Source organism: Salmo salar, chromosome 01 (assembly GCF_965601325.2).
Source record: "Salmo salar chromosome 01, fSalSal1, whole genome shotgun sequence".
Taxonomy (NCBI): Eukaryota; Metazoa; Chordata; class Actinopteri; order Salmoniformes; family Salmonidae; genus Salmo; species Salmo salar.
The window spans coordinates 85,993,494-86,006,485 of record NC_138291.1 but is presented as its reverse complement, the minus strand read 5'-3'; the positions used below and the strand labels follow the sequence as shown (position 1 = coordinate 86,006,485).

The 12,992-nt window shown below is 43.4% G+C and overlaps 1 protein-coding gene across 1 annotated transcript in view; it reads right to left on the bottom strand.

Annotated features, from left to right (window-relative positions):
- Window positions 1–12,992, bottom strand: part of adkb (adenosine kinase b) — a gene marked incomplete at its 5' end in the record, with an annotated part of 290,820 nt that overhangs the window by 275,496 nt on the left and 2,332 nt on the right.

Here is a 12,992-nt window from a genome sequence, read left to right as displayed (position 1 = left end):
AGGGGTTGTAGTGGTCACACACACGTTTGTGCATGTATTTACACTGAACAAACGCAACAAGTGTTGGTCCCTTGTTTAATGAGCGGAAATAAAAGATCCCAGAAATGTTCCATATGCCCTTATAGCTTATTTCTCTCAAATTGTGTGCACAAATTTGTTTACATCCCTGTTAGTGAGCATTTCTCCTTTCCCAAGATAATCCATCCACCTGATAGGTGTGGTGGAACATCATACAGGTGCATCTTGTGCTGGGGACAATAAAAGGCGACTAAAATGTGCAGTTGTCACAACACCACAGATGTCGCAAGTTCAGGGAGCGTGCAATTGGCATACTGACTGCAGGAATGTCAACCAGAGCTGTTGCCAGAGAACTTAAATATTAATTTCTCTACCATAAGCCGCCACCAATGTCGTTTCAGAGACTTTGGCAGTACGTCCAACCGGCTAACAACCACAGACCACGTGTATGGCGTCATGTGGGCAAGCAGTTTCCTGATGTCAACGTTGTGAACAGAGTGCCCCACAGTGGCGGTGGGGTTATAAGCAGGCATAATTTTATTTATTTCACCTTTATTTAACCAGGTAGGCAAGTTGAGAACAAGTTCTCATTTACAATTGCGACCTGGCCAAGATAAAGCAAAGCAGTTCGACACATACAGAGTTAAACATGGAGTAAAACAAACATACAGTAGAAAAATAAGTCTATATACACACACACACACACACACACACAATGTGAGCAAATGAGGTGAGATAAGGGAGGTAAAGGCAAAAAAGGCCATGGTGACAAAGTAAATACAATATAGCAAGTAAAACAATGGAATGGTAGATTTGTAGTGGAAGAAAGTGTAAAGTAGAAATAAATGGGGTAAGCGACGGACAACGAACACAATTGCATATTAATATCGATGGCAATTTTAATGAGATACCGTGACGATATCCTGAGGCCCATTTTTTTGGAGGGGGCCATCTGTATTTCCAGTCATGTGAAATCGATAGATTAGGACCTAATTAATTTATTTCAATCCACTGATTTCATTATATGAACTCAGTAAAATCTTATAAAATTGTGGCATTTATAGTTCTGTTTTGTAAATATATATTTAAAAAAAATACACACAGTTGAAGTCGGAAGTTTACATACACCGAGTTGAAGCCTTTAAACAGCTTGAAAAATTCCAGAAAATGATGTCATGGCTTTAGAAGCTTCTGATAGGCTAATTGACATCATTTGAGTCAATTGGAGGTGTACCTGTGGTTGTATTTCAAGGCCTACCTTCAAACTCAGTGCCTCTTCGCTTGACATCATGGGAAAATCAAAAGAAATCAGCCAAGACCTCAGAAAAAAAAAAATAAAAAAAAATTGTAGACCTCCACAAGTCTGGTTCATCCTTGGGAGCAATTTCCAAACGCCTGAAGGTACCACGTTCGTCTGTACAAACAATAGTATGCAAGTATAAACACCATGGGACGATTCAGACTGCATCTCCTTCCTGAGCGGTATGACGTCTGTCTCCTAGAGATGAACGTACCTTGTTGCGAAAAGTGCAAATCAATCCCAGAACAGCAGCAAAGGACCTTGTGAAGATGCTGGAGGAAACGGTACAGAAGTATCTATATCCACAGTAAAACAAGTCCTATATCGACATAACCTGAAAGCAAGGAAGAAGCCACTGCTCCAAAAACACCATAAAAGAGCCAGACTATGGTTTGCAACTGCACATGGGGACAAAGATAGTACTTTGAGAAATGTCCTCTGGTCTGATGAAACAAAAAATAGAACTGTTGTTTGGCTCTAATGACCATCGTTATGTTTGGAGGAAAAAGGGAGGCTTGCAAGCCGAAGAACACCATCCCAACCGTGAAGCACGGGGGTGGCAGCATCATGTTGTGGGGGTGCTTTGCTGCAGGAGGGACTGGTGCACTTCACAAAATAGACAGCATCATGAGGAAGGAAAATGATGTGGATATATTGAAGCAACATCTCAAGACATCAGTCAGGAAGTTAAAGCTTGGTCGCAAATGAGTCTTCCAAATGGACAATGACCCCGAGCATACTTCCAAAGTTGTGGCAAAATGGCTTAAGGACAACAAAGTCAAGATATTGGAATGGCCATCACAAAGCCCTGACCTCAATCCTATAGAACATTTGTGGGCAGAACTGAAAAAGCGTGTGCGAGCAAGGAGGCCTACAAACCTGACTTAGTTACAGCAGCTCTGTCAGGAGAAATGGGCCAAAAGTCACCCAACTTATTGTGGGAATTTTGTGGAAGGCTTCCCGAAACATTTGATCCAAGTTAAACAATTTAAAGGCAATGCTACCAAATATTAATTGAGTGCATGTAAACTTCTGACCCACTGGGAATGTAATGAAAGAAATAAAAGCTGAAATATATATCACTACTATTATTCTGACATTTCACATTCTTAAAATAAACTGGTGATCCTAACTGACCTAAGACAGGGAATTCTTACTAGGATTAAATGTCAGGAATTGTGAAAAACTGAGTTTAAATGTATTTGCCTAAGGTGTATGTAAACTTCAACTGAGAGAGGGAGAGAGAGAGAGAGAGAGAGAGAGAGAGAGAGAGAGAGAGAGAGATATATATATATATATCAAAAAAATAAAGGGAACACTTAAACAACATCCTAGAACTGAATGAAAGAAATAATCTTATTAAATACTTTTTCTTTACATAGTTGAATGTGCTGACAACAGAAATCACACAAAAGGAATCAATGGAAATCCAATTTATCAACCCATGGAGGTCTGGATTTGGAGTCACACTCAAAATTAAAGTGGAAAACCACACTACAGGCTGATCCAACTTTGATGTAATGTCCTTAAAACAAGTCAAAATGAGGCTCAGTAGTGTGTGTGGCCTCCACGTGCCTGTATGACCTCCCTACAACGCCTGGGCATGCTACTGATGAGGTGGCGGATGGTCTCCTGAGGGATCTCCTCCCAGACCTGGACTAAAGCATCCGCCAACTCCTGGACAGTCTGTGGTGCAACGTGGCGTTGGTGGATGGAGCGAGACATGATGTCCCAGATGTGCTCAATTGGATTCAGGTCTGGGGAACGGGCGGGCCAGTCCATAGCATCAATGCCTTCCTCTTGCAGGAACTGCTGACACACTCCAGCCACATGAGGTCGAGCATTGTCTTGCATTAGGAGGAACCCAGGGCCAACCGCACCAGCATATGGTCTCACAAGGGGGCTGAGGATCTCATCTCGGTACCTAATGGCAGTCAGGCTGCCTCTGGCGAGCACAGAGGGCTGTGCGGCCCCCCAAAGAAATGCCACCCCACACCATGACTGACCCACCGCCAAACCGGTCATGCTGGAGGATGTTGCAGGCAGTAGAACGTTCACCACGGCGTCTCCAGACTCTGTCACGTCTGTCACATGTGCTCAGTGTGAACCTGCTTTCACCTATGAAGAGCACAGGGTGCCAGTGGCGAATTTGCCAATCTTGGTGTTCTCTGGCAAATGCCAAACGTCCTGCACGGTGTTGGGCTGTAAGCACAACCCCCACCTGTGGACCTCGGGCCCTCATGGAGTCTGTTTCTGACCGTGTGAGCAGACACATGCACATTTGTGGCCTGCTGGAGGTCATTTTGCAGGGCTCCGGCAGTGCTCCTCCTGCTCCTCCTTGCACAAAGGCGGAGGTAGCGGTCCTGCTGCTGGGTTGTTGCCCTCCTACGGCCTCCTCCACGTCTCCTGATGTACTGGCCTGTCTCCTGGTAGCGCCTCCATGCTCTGGACACTACGCTGACAGACACAGCAAACCTTCTTGCCACAGCTCGCATTGATGTGCCATCCTGGATGAGCTGCACTACCTGAGCCACTTGTGTGGGTTGTAGACTCCGTCTCATGCTACCACTAGAGTGAAAGCACCGCCAGCATTCAAAAGTGACCAAAACATCAGCCAGGAAGCATAGGAACTGAGAAGTGGTCTGTGGTCCCCACCTGCAGAACCACTCCTTTATTGAGGGTGTCTTGCTAATTGCCTATAATTTCCACCTGTTGTCTATTCCATTTGCACAACAGCATGTGAAATTTGTCAGTGTTGCTTCCTAAGTGGACAGTTTGATTTCACAGAAGTGTGATTGACTTGGCGTTACATTGTGTTGTTTAAGTGTTCCCTTTATTTTTTTGAGCAGTGTATATTTAAAAGGTGAGTGTGTGCATATGCATGTTTCTGTGAGAGTGAGAGAGACGGGCTTCTTCTCCGTCTGTAGTCTCCAGGGAGGATTGAGATTTGAAGCAGTCTGAATACAAAGCCTTTGAGACCTCTCCTTCTCTCATCTCCGAGGTTGCTACCAGCATCCTGCTGATGGGGATTCATAATGCTCTGAGCGCGTGTCATATATTTATATAAAACATTTTTTTATTTTTAAATCAATCGCAGCTCTCCTGCTGGGGCAACCAGTGTGAACTTTAAAACACACAGGGAGTGCTTTACACCACTCAGGTCTCCTAACAGCACTGCTATACGCGTGTGAGGATGTGATCTCTAGCCATCGGATGCATCCCAATTGCCACCCTATTCCCTACATAGTGCACTACCTTGGGCCAGAGTCCTAGTCCAAAGTAATACACTATAAAAGGGACTAGGGTTCCATTTGGGACACAGTTATAGAGCATCAAAGAAGGAGGGGGATTCAAAGAAAACAGCTGTGAAAGAAATAGCTGTGAGGTAGAGCATGTTCTCAACTGCTCTCTGAACATGCTGTACATGTGCAATTGAGACGCCCACATCGTAATTATAAAACACCAGAACGCCCACATGCATAGAAATGTGGGTATATTTGTTCCACCCATAATCAGTTCTGTGGTGTTTTGTTGGTGGTTCTAGCGCCAGCTGCTGGCAGAGACTGCCAATAACGGGGATATTACTATTAAAGGAGAAGGACATTTAATTGAGATTGCATCAGCCATCATGAGACAGCAGCATGCTTAAAATACAGAGGAGACATAAGGAATAATAAGCAATGTGATTACTGACCGATGTTAACCAATTTGACTGAATGCCACAATCTAGACGCATTTTTTTTTTTTTTTTTTTTTTTTTTAAACCTGGGGCGGCCCAGGTTTTATACCACTAAAACCTGGGCCGCTAAACTAGTGGTTAGAGCGTTGGGCCAGTAACCGAAAGATTGCTAGATTGAATCCCTGAGCTGACAAGGTAAAAATCTGTTCCTAGGCCGTCATTGTAAATAAGAATGTTGTTAACTGACTTGCCTAGTTAAATTAAAATACGTAGAATTCATGTAGATGTTTAGATCAATTCTGACAGCCTCCTAAACTCAACTGAATATCTCAGTTGAGAGCTTTGCCTTTCGGGGGGGGGGGGGGGTTGATTTAATATACATCAATTAATCATTGCAAGGCTGAGAAACATGGCAGTTGAGGTGTTACCTTAACTGGTGTCAATGATGATGTGGGTCTATGACCTTTGACCTCTACACTGAGTCAGGGAGCAGGACGTACAGTATGACCCTAATGGGTTTCCGTAGATGCCTTGAGTACTGAACTACAATGCATATAGATACAGCACTCTGTAAAATAGACTGACTGGGGTTGTAGTGTGTGTGTGGGTGTTTTAGTGGTCTATCTACACACTCAGCCAAGCATGAGTGCATCCAGTGAAGTGGCACGATGGATAGCACATGCAGCCTGACACGCACGCTTGCATGCACACAGACATGCAACGCGCCGCCAGACACACACAGCCGTTCACTCCCTCTTCCCTGCCTGACACACCAGGATGGATCCGTTGGGGGTTTCCAACACTCACGATTCCCTCTCGTTAGAAAGAGAGAGAGAGGGAGGGAGGGATAGAAACAGAGATTGAAGGAGGGGGAATAGAAAGAGCAATAGACATAAAGAGGGAGGGACAGAGGGAGGAATGAATACAAATAGGGGATTCAAGTGTGTTTACAGAGCCAAATGTATTACACATACACAGAGCCAGGAGCCATGATGTTTAGCTTGTACTCAGAGACGAGAGGAGGCAGGAAGAACCTTTGTTCTTTTCTTCACAGTAAGCAGATGGAACTGCACCACACCAGCAGGTGAGTGTGTGTGTGTGAGAGAGTCTGTGTCTGTTTACGTGTGTGTACACAGGGGGCGGTGTGTGTGACAGACGAAAGGAGAGGCACCTCCACTGATCTCCTGTGTCGTGTGCGATGATCCTCAACCCTGCCTGATCCCCCACCCCTCTCCCCCATCGCAGAGTCAGTCCGGTCACCATAGGGCTCTGGTCAGAAGTAGTGCACCATGTCGGGAATAGGGTGCCATTTGGGACGCAGTGTCTCTCCTCCCAACCATCCATCCATCCATCCATCTAGAATGCTAATAAGAGCTAGCTACTAAAACACACTGACACACACGCAGTCCCTTGCATAATTCATACAGCAGCAGCGGGTCACTCTGCATAATGAGCAGTTTACTCTGGTTCTGGATGTCATTGTGACACCGCTAATCTGCATTTAGCACAGAGGAGGAGAAAATAAAACAGAACGAGGGATGAGCGGAGCGCTTATGAACTTAATTGCTGTGAGAAAACAACCTCTGAAAGTAGTCATGCCGTCAGCGCTAAGATGAGAAAGTAATCCATTAATGGACAGACGGAGGCGAAATCAAATGAATGTGTGAACAGGTCCAGTTTAGACAGGACTCTGTTGAATGTTTCCCTGTGGGCCCTTACTGAACATGAGATTACGAGGTTTCATTCAGTCATCTAACAGACTAATTGAATGTTCTAGCCTAATTAACAACATAGTGCCTATGCATTTTAGTCATAATAATAGTGAACTTGACTCTACAAAGCCCATTTAACATAACCATGAAAAGTATATGCTATTTTCTCTTATTGTAATCTTTTGCAGATGAGGTGTTTTAGAATGTTGTCATGTTAAATCAAGCTAAAGAACAAAAAATATATATTATTTTTTAAATCAACTTGCCACCTGCAGGAGAAAAAGGATAACCTAGATATTCTGTTTATCCTGCATGGTACTGTCATGTGACCATGAGGTTCCATTTCCAACCACATGGTGGCAGTGTCATCCAGATAACATAACCCCCCCCAAAAAAACGATTGATACATTTCCTTATGCATGTAGTTATATTTAAAAATGTGTTTACTCTCAGATGGTATTAAAACAAGTGCATGAATAGGCTACTAAAAGTAACCAACGCTGTTCAATTAATTATATGAAGTAATTAAAAAAGTCACGATGAAACTTAAGTACACTGCCCCATTTTCAAAGCAAAATCTGACTTCATGATCACCACCTTAAAAGAGGACAATGTTAAGGTAACTACTGAAAGGCTCACCATCCATCACCATGCCCTCTCAAAATCACTTCTGAAACAGACTGTCTGGAGGTATGCTTAGTAGCGTGAGTGAGCAGCATCCTTGCAGCATCATTTGAAACCACATGCAGTCATATGAACAGGCAATGAGCCTGAGGAGCAGTGGAACAGTGGGAACCATTAGAAGAGAAGACTTCCATATATGGAAGACAGACTAATGTGAACAGGCCCTGGATGCGTCCGAAATGGCACCCTATATAGTGGGCCCTAGTAAAAAAAAAAAATAGTGCACTAGATCAGGGACTAAGGAGCCATTTGGGATGCATATCCTGAGTCTGGTGGTTAGTCAGTGAATCTGATGAATTATCTGTACCTTATTCATACACTACATTTATTCTGGAGTTTCCACCCCCTTTCTTCAACTGTAAATCCTGTATTAGTTTGCACAGTCCAAGGTAATAACGAAGTAGGCCATTGTGATCGTACTAGACTGGAGGACAAGGCAGTCAGGGATCTTTTGTTGCAACATTGATATACCTTTGATGATTAAAACAGCTACAGTGTTGAAAGAGGTCAATGTAGCTGGATCATGTTTGGATTAAATGAGCATTTTCACCTGCTGTCCTGACTGAACAGTATCAGAGCTTGTATTCATAAAGCATCTCAGTAGAAGCTCAAACATGGAATCAGTTTTGCCTTGTAGATTTTAATGACTAAATATTACATGGACAGGGAGAACCTATTTGAATACAGTTATCAGACTAGTAGTGGTGAACCATTGGCCAGAAATGACAGTGAGAGGAGAGTTGATGGCATAGAAACACAATTACTAGAACGGACATTGCACTGTACTATTACGGAAGTCTGAAGGGATATACCTGTTCTAGTAATTTTATTTCTATGGCCAGATATGACTGGAAGGGGAGTGATGACGGTGTACACTGTACCAGAGATGGTTCATCTATAATGTTAACAGGATTAGCTAGATAATTGAATTCAGACAGGACTAGAGTTGAGAGCGGCCCGAGTGATATTTGTACCACTAAAGAAATGGGATAAGACTAACCAGTTTGGGTTTGTGAATTTGGAAGTGGCACACAAGGGTAAGCTTTGATAAAAAGGGCTTGTTTGCCATATACTGCTAATCACCAAGCGCCAAGGTTAAGGTCCAGTTAGAGTTAGACAACTTGTCAGCATGTCAGACTTGTTTGGGTTGCTACAATCAGTGCAGACAAAGGGCTACCAAAAGTAGACCTAAAACTAGGCTAGTCACCACAAGCTAAGTGTGGCAGTACAGTAAACTCTAACCAAACATGAACTTCATTGGTTCATAATACTAATACTGTCCAATGACCTGCAGTACAACATGTTGGGCCCTGTGTTTTAGGAAAAGCATGACCTGGATTTTAACCTTTATTTAAAAGATTTATCAAACTGTCCCCTTACTTTTTACTGTATGCCAGATAGTCCAGCACCATCCTCAGACAACTGCTTTCTTTTGGTGTAATTCTCATTTCTGGAAAAGGCTTAAAATGGAACAAGCAAGGAGTTCGGCAGAGCCAAGTACGAGCTAGCGAGATCCTATTGGCACATTCTATCATGCATTTGCATATTTCCGTTAGGGAACGCCTACTCTGAAGTGCAATAACTCAATTCACTTTTGTACTCCTAAACAACGCAACTTTAAAACTTTGGCAAAGGGTGAAGTCAATAAAAACATTTTAGTTTTGGGAACAGAAAACTGTATTGAGATGAAATGTTTAAAAAAATTTTTTGGGAAAATATAAAAATAAATAAATAAACAAATAAATCCATGAGAAAGTTTGGAAAATGTTGGCCAAAGCCATCTCGTTCCATCTTCTCCCACTGTCGGCCACTGGGTTTCCGTGGAAATGCCAAGCGGATGCGTCACATTTATACATCCGGTGAAATATCTGTCTCATTGTTCCATCTGTGGTGGGCCAGGACAGAGTAAGGGAAACCCTGACTTTATCCTAGGCATTTTGCTGATATCGATCATTACAATAAGAAGCCTAGATTAAAGAAATATGAAGTTCGAAATTACATTTTTGTTTGCCAATATGGGTGATTGTTAATAGGACAATTGATGGCTACAACCAAACTAGATCTAGAGTCGGCTTCCTATTTCGCAACAAAGCCTCCTTCAATCATGCTGCCAAACATACCCTCGTAAAACTGACTATCGTACCGATCCTCGACTTCGGCGATGTCATTTACAAAATAGTCCCCACACTACACTCAGCAAACTGGATGTAGTCTATCACAGTGCTGTCCGTTTTATCACCAAAGCCCCATATACTATCCACCACTGCGACCTGTATGCTCTCGTTGGCTGGTCCTCACTACATAGCCGTCGCCAAACCCACTCGCTCCAGGTCATCTATAATTTGTTGCTAGGTAAAGCCCCACCTTATCACAGCTCACTGGTCACCATAGCAACACCCACCCATAGCACACGCTCCAGCAGGTATATTGCACTGGTCATGCCAAAAGCCAACACTTCTTTTGGCCGCCTTTCCTTCCAGTTCTCTGCTGCCAATGACTGGAACGAATTAAAAATAAAATAAAAAAAGTCAAATCTCCCTCTAACTTTAAGCATCAGCTGTCAGAGCAGCTTACCGATCACTGTACACAGCCCATCTGTAAATAGTACACCCAACTACCTCATCCCCATATTATTACTAACCCTCTTGCTCTTTTGCACCCCTAGTAGCTCTACTTGCACATCATCATCATCTGCACATCTATCACTCCAGTATCAATGCTAAATTGTAATTATTACGCCTCTATTGACTACCTCCCTACATTTGCACACACACTGTACATGGATTTTTCTATTGTGTTATTGACTGTACGTTTGTTTATCCCATCCCATGTGTAACTTCTTTTTTGTCTCACTGCTTTGCTTTATCTTGACCAGGTCGCAGTTGTAAATGAGAACTTGCTCTCAACTGGCCTACCTGGTTAAATAAAATAACTAGTATTAGTAGTTTTAAAAAAAGGATCATTTGAAACTGTGTTGCACATAAATGTTTTAAACGCATTTCTATTCATCATTATCGCATCAATATGGACTTTGGTCCATAGCGCCCAGCTCTAGTTTCCACAAGTAAATGAGTAGACTGTATGGCAGTCGAGTAAGCTGTAGTGTAGGCTATAACCAAACAGGCACTGAGGGATACTTCATACTACTTAGCTTACTTATATCAAGTAAATGTATATTATGAAGCATTTTACATCAGCAGTTGTCAAAGTGCTTTCCAGATATCCAGCCTAAAATCAAAAAGAGCAAGCAATGAAGAGGCAGAAGCACAGTGGCTAGGAAAAACTCCTTCTAAGGTAGGAACCTAGGAAGAAATCTAGAGGAACCAGGTGACGAGGGGTTATACACTCAAGTCTACAAAAATAAGGTTCACTAAATAGGTTTCCTCTATACTGAACTATTCCAACAGAGCCGGTCCTGGTGATGTGGAAACGGCGACAAAGAATGTAGCCATTGTTGGTGAGGACAGAACAGAACTGCATAGTGTCCGTGATGCATGCCAAAGATAACACTATTCTCTTTGTGTCTGATGTTCTGCCTGCTGGGGAGACTGAATTACACTGCTGATAAGGCTGCTTTACAGTAGAAGCACCACACCTAGCCTACTGGTCAGTGATCTGGAGTGCAATAGCACGAGTAGTAGATCATCTCTAAAGGGTCCATCTAAAATAATACAAGCATCAAACCGGTTTCACTTGGTAAACATTCACTTCATTATTCCAGGGCACGCTTTTAGCCACATCTCCTTGTTTTCTTATGACGCAGAGAAAAAAAGTCCCCATCCAAAGCAATAGCCTAAAACTTTCCATAATGCAAAGTTTTAGCATGAAGCTAAACATTTTATTTTTTTAATAACTCTTTACAGTACAACTGTGGATTATTGATTTCCCACTTTAGAGATCTCTGGGGAGTACTGCCTTCTGCAGCAAGCACATCACATTGTAAATGGAAAAACAGGAAATTAAAGTAATTCAGGGGCCAAATTTCTTACACAAGCTTTCTGGCTAGTGGTACACTATGTGGCTATACAAAAGTATGTGGACATCCCTTGAAATTAGTGGATTCAGCTATTTCTGCCACACCCGTTGCTGACCAGTGTATAAAATCGAGCACAGGGGTATGCAATCTCCATAGACAAACAATGGCCTTACTGAAGAGCTCAGTGACTTTCAACGTACAGTAGCACCGTCATAGGATGCCACCTTTCCAACAAGTCAGTACGTCAAATTTCTGCCCTGGTCAACTGTAAGTGCTGTTATTGTGAAGTGGAAACATCTTGGAGCAACAACGGCTCAGCTGCAAAGTGGTAGGCCACACAATCGCACAAAACGGGACCGGCGAGTGCTGAAATGCGTAAAAATCGTCTGTCCTTGGTTGCAACTCACTACCAAGTGCCTCTTCAAGCAACGTCAGCACAAGAACAGTTAGTCGGGAGCTTCATGAAATGGGTTTCCATGGCCGAGCAGCCGCACACAAGCCTCAGATTCCCATGCGCTATACCAGCCGTCGGCTGGAGTGGTATAAAGCTTGCCGCCATTGTACTCTGGAGCAGCAGAAACACGTCATCTTCACCATCTGGCAGTCCGACGGCCAAATCTGGGTTTGGCAGATGCCAGGAGAATGCTACCTGCCCCAATGAATAGTGACAACTATAAAGATTGCTGGAGGAGGAATAATGGTCTGGGGCTGTTTTTCATGGTTCAAGCTAGGCCCCTTAGTTCCAGTGAAGGGAAATCTTAATGCTGCAGCATACAATGACATTCTAGACGATTCTGTGCTTCCAACTTTGTGGCAACAGTTTTGGGAAGGCCCTTTCCTGTTTCAGCATGACAATGCCCTCGTGCACAAAGCAAAGTCCATAAAGAAATGATTTGCTGAAATCCGTGCACAGAGCCCTTACCTCAACCCCATCGAACACCTTTGGGATGAATTGGCACGCCGACTGCAAGCCAGGCCTAATCATTCAACCCCACTAATGCTCTTGTAGCTGAATGGAAGCAAGTACCTGCAGCAATGTCCCAACATCTAGTCGAACACCTTCCCAGAGGAATGGAGGCTGTTATAGCAGTAAATGGGTGGGGGGGCGCAACTCCATATTAAAGCCCATGATTTTGGAAGGAGATGTTCGACGAGCAGGTGTCCACATACTTTTGTCCACACTACCTAGTGTAGGTAGCATAGCTGTATCAAAAACAGACCACAGGCTTGTCATCTGAACTGCTGCAAGAGGGGTGTATTCACTATGAACCAAACAGATGAAACAGGGAGGGACAAATGCTCGTTTTCGTTGCAAAACATTGTGCTATGGTGTGCACCAATGAATACGACCCAGGCAATGCAGCCTCTGAAGACCCTCCCACTCACCACACCCCCATTTAGAATCCTATGGAGTGCTGACTTCAGAATGGAAAGACTACTCATATCAGACCATCCCTAAAATCCAGCTCTACTTTGGGTGTCAACAGAAGACATCGGAGGCTAATATATCCTTCTAACGCTATGGTATTTTAAGTGCTGCCTAACCCCAAGGCTGAGAGGTTATATTGTTGGTGAATTAGCACCTTGTATAATGTAGGGTGGAGAAGGGTTATTTTTGGGGGT